General features: G+C 41.9%; 1 long non-coding RNA gene across 1 annotated transcript in view; it reads left to right on the top strand.

Moving 5' to 3' along the window:
* LOC130294176 (uncharacterized) overlaps nt 1-4933 on the top strand; it is a 100785-nt gene that overhangs the window by 19964 nt on the left and 75888 nt on the right. The window lies entirely within an intron of this gene.

Here is a 4933-nt window from a genome sequence, read left to right as displayed (position 1 = left end):
CGACTTCTTCTCAATGTTCTGGAGGACCCCTTGTTCTGCTTGTTAAAGCCTCTTTTTAAACAGATGCTTAACAATAGAATCCACACTATTTGGAAGATTTTTATAAGGAGATGGAACATGTTTTGAGTTCCCATTAGATGTCTATTTTAGATACTTAGATGAATTTTGCTCCCATGCTGTTGAATATGTACTTTTCCTTCTTTCCATCCTTCATGCAAAGCCCAGGACTCAGGGTGTCAATCAAGCAGAGTAGCTGCTCAATAAGTGCCAAGTGGGTTTTGTTCCCTTTTCCCAATATATTTTGTGTTATAACAAAACATGTTGTTTGTTCTTTTTTTGTAATTAACACATTTTTTGTAACTTAACACATGGTGATTGATTGTCTTAAAGTGTACCTGTCGTGAACAAAAACTTTTTATATAATGTAGATAATACCATTATATGAATATTTGTAATATACATTGGTTAAAAAATGTGTATATTTTTGTCCCTGCAGCTATTACCTGTGTGTTTCTGTAAGGAGTCCAAATACAGGAAGTGATGGTGGACAAGCAGGGTTCTGTGCAATGAGGACAAGCAGGGCTCTGTACACTGAGGACAAGCAGGGCTCTGTACACTGAGGACGAGCAGGGCTCTGTACACTGAAGACAAGCAGGGCTCTGTACACTGAGGACAAGCAGGGCTCTGTACACTGAGTACAAGCAGGGCTCTGTACACTGAAGACAAGCAGGGCTCTGTACACTGAGGACAAGCGGGGCTCTGTACACTGAGGACAAGCGGGGCTCTGTACACTGAGGACAAGCGGGGCTCTGTACACTGAGGACAAGCGGGGCTGTGTACACCGAGGACAAGCGGGGCTCTGTACACTGAGGACAAGCAGGGCTCTGTACACTGAGGACAAGCAGGGCTCTGTACACTGGGGACAAGCAGGGCTCTGTACACTGAGGACAAGCAGGGCCCTGTACACTGAGGACAAGCTGGACTCTGTACACTGAGGACATGCAGGGCTCTGTACACTGAGGACAAGCAGAGCTCTGTACACTGAGGACAAGTAGGGCTCTGTACACTGAGGACAAGCAGGGCTCTGTACACTGAGGACAAGCAGGGCTCTGTACACTGAGGACAAGCAGGACTCTGTACACTGAGGACAAGCAGGGCTCTGTACACTGAGGACAAGCAGGGCTCTGTACACTGAGGACAAGCAGGGCTCTGTACACTGAGGGCAAGCAGGGCTCTGTACACTGAGAACAAGCAGGGTTCTGTACACTGAGGGCAAGCAGGGCTCTGTGCACTGAGGAAAAGCAGGACTCACACAGCCAGATGATTGACAAGCCAGGAACCTGCTCAAAGCCCTGCTTGTCCTGCCCTCACTTTCTGTATTTGGACTCCTTACAGAGACACCTATGCAATAGCTGCAGGGACAGCATTTTTTTCACCCAAAAATATTCAAATTTTTAAATAAATGTATAGTAGAAATATACATTTAATGGTATAATCTACATTATATCAAAAGTTTTTGTTAACGACAGGTATCCTTTATTTAGATAGGAACAGACATTGCAGATATTATGTAAATGATCTGCTATAGAAAATGTACCAAAGGCAAAAGTGGATCTAACTGAAAGGAGAAATATCAAGGTCGGTGCAATACTTTCTCTTTTTAGCTGAATCCACATTTGCCTTTGTCATACCAGCGTATCTGCAGTGTGTGTCTCTACCCCCTTAGAAGAAACTGGACCATTGTGCTGTGGAGAAGCTTTGGTACCCTGAATTTAGTTTTGTTGTAGATAGGACTTTGTCCTTTCTGTGGATGGGCCCATGATCCCTAATGTTCTGTATGTGCCGATACACATTTGATTTGAGTTTATGAAAATAGACAATTTCAACCAGAGAGATTGTTCTCTGGGTGAAACTTAAAGAGAATCTGTCATCAGTGTCACCAGCACTAACCTGTTGGTACTGGCTGGTAGTGTGAGTGACACTGATTATAATGATACTGTGATCCCTCAACTTACAATGGCCTCAACATACAATAGTTTCAACATACAATGGTCTTTTCTGGACCATTGTAACTTGAAACCAGACTCAACATACAATGTATGGACAGTCCAGATCTGTCAAACCAGTCAATGGCTGGAAGAACTGACCAATCAGAATGGGCATTCACTGGTAAAACCCCTTTATTACTGATGTGTATGCAGTTACTGATGTGTAGCGCCCCCTACAGTACAGGGAGGTATTACATGTTCTGTACACTTTACCTGTACCAGGGTTAGCTGCTCCTTTGGACACCAGGTGAGGGCAACTCCATGTTACTTTTTGGGACACTTTGCGTACTGTACAGGACCCCGAAGAAGCTCCTGTCCTCTACATAGACCAGTGTTTTCCCAAGCAGGGTACCCCCAGCTGTTGCAAAACTACAACTCCCAGCATGCCCGGACAGCCTTTGGCTGTCCGGGCATGCTGGGAGTTGTAGCTTTGCAACAGCTGGAGGCTCCCTGCTTGGGAAAACACTGACATAGACAGTGATTTACAGCTCCCTGCAGATCTTTATTACTTTTATATGTAAGGATTTGCTGTATCTATATTAGTTATCTACTTATTTTTCTTTAATCCTCACTTTTTCCTAATTTTGGATGACATTTTGGTGGATTCAGAACCAATTACCAGGTATCCATAGAGTTATGGTCTCAACATACAATGGTTTCAACATACAATGGCCATCCTGGAACCAATTAATATTGTAACTTGAGGGAACACTGTACTTACCTATCCTAGTTTCGTTGCACAGTTCATCCGTTATCCTCCTTATTCAGGCAGCATGCTTGGTTCCAAAAGCAATTTGACGTAACCACTTGTCACTTTCCAAGCCTGCGAGTAGCCGGGCCGAGCGAGGAGGTTCCAGCAGCCATGATAATTGTTCAGCTATCAACCTTCTGTCTGTAATCACCTATACTGAATGTCCCACATTTGCTGCCTTTACAACACGCTGTTAATATCCCTATATCCAGAAATGACCTTTTTCTTTGCTTAGCTGACATTAATGCAATGGAGCACTTAATAACCTCTGTCAATAATACATTTTTCATGCTATCTGGGAATGATAGGACTATTTTTTTGCATTCATTATTACTCCTGAATGCTTTTCTTACCTTCAGCCCCTCCTTGACTGACATACAGAGCCCTGTACATCAGTCAAGGAGGGGCTGGGAGGTTAAAGTGAGGGAGAAGGTGTCTCAGGCTGTGGCACTTAAAGGGGTACTCCCGTGGAAACCTTACAAAAGTTAAACAGATTTGTAAATCACTTCTATTAAAAAATCTTAATCCTTCCTGTACTTTTTAGGGGCTGTATGCTAAAGATAAATCGAAAAAAGAAATGCATTTCCTCTGATGTCCTGACCACAGTGCTCTCTGCTGACCTCTGCTGTCCATTTTAGGAACAGAACAGGAGAAACCGGAGAAAATCCCCATAGCAAACATATGCTGCTCTGGACAGTTCCTAAAATGGAAAGCAGAGGTCAGCAGAGAGCACTGTGGTCAGGACTTCACAGGAAATGCATTTCTTTTTTGTATTTCTCTTTAGTATACAGCCCCTAAAAAGTACTGGAAGGATTAAGATTTTTTAATAGAAGTGATTTACAAATCTGTTTAACTTTCTGGCACCAGTTGGTGTAAAAAAAAAAAAGTTTTCCACGGGAGTACCCCTTTAAGCGTCTTGATTCTGCCTGCTTGACACTTGTTTGAGAAAGTAAAAGACAATTTTATAGCTTTGGCAACCACCATCAGTACCAGGAAAGTAAAGTTTGTTGTTATACAATAACAGCTATCCCACTGTGTCTGCACCTCTTAGTGGCAAATTTAATGTTAATATACAGTTATTCGTTGCTGTTGTATAATTTACATAGCCAACAGATATCTCTCCCTATCTGTTTGGAAGTCTGGAGTCATGGATCTAAAGAGTGATTACTCATAAATGTATATTTAGCTATTGAATAGATGTCCACTTGTGTTATTTGCAGCAGAAATAAGATAGAGGGGATTTATTCTTCCCTTTCTCATGAGGATTGAATTGAGACTCTGGACTCCCCACAGTAGATATCCCCTGCTGTGAATGATAAACTTATCCAATCATCTTCGTTGTTGTCTAGTGCCTTGATGGCTTACTAGAAGGAGAAGACTTCTCTCCTTTCAGTGCCATAGATGTGGGGTGGCGGGGGCCAACTTTGCACAATTAATATAGTTATATTTCAGTGAATAAATATGATAAATACCCGTATCTCTTTGAAAATTACATAAAATTCTACCCTTAAATGTTTTGATGAAGTAAGGTGTGACGCTAATTCGCTAAATAATCCAATATAACTTCTGTAATTTCTGGTTCAGTCTGACTACAGTTTATAATTTTATATTGTTTCTGGATTGTGGGGGTGGTTCTTCCCTATCATTTCTTTAAGAATCAAAAGTATCTTTTGATTTAGGATTGTACTGTTCTAGCGCATTGGCACAAGGGCTAACTTGCAGGATTAGTGAATCTGCTGGGCTGCATTGGATTTAGCGTTAGGATAAACCGAGGAGCGCAGTCAAAGAAGCTTTGTTTTTATCTTTTAACTCTTATATAGGGATCTGGACTTTGTTTCAGGATACCCTCAATAGTTTCCGATAGCAACAGCCGATGTGTCCAAGAGTGGTGACGTAGGAACAGATAGAACATTGGATCCACCATCATTCACAGCAGACATCAGCATTTCCCCTCCCTGTAGAATTACCTCTGAAAAGGTCACAGAAATGCTTAGTAGTGTTTACAATTCATCTGAATAAGATAGATCCTGTCTATTGTTGTCTATGGGTAGCCCCATAATAATGTAAAAAATGCAATCCATTAGGTGGGGAGGACCTGCTACAAACTTTTTTATTTGGGCTATGGCCATAGGGC

Source organism: Hyla sarda, chromosome 10, assembly GCF_029499605.1.
Source record: "Hyla sarda isolate aHylSar1 chromosome 10, aHylSar1.hap1, whole genome shotgun sequence".
Lineage (NCBI taxonomy): Eukaryota > Metazoa > Chordata > Amphibia > Anura > Hylidae > Hyla > Hyla sarda.
Note: the sequence above shows the minus strand (reverse complement) of the source record. Positions and strands in the feature narration are given on the sequence as shown.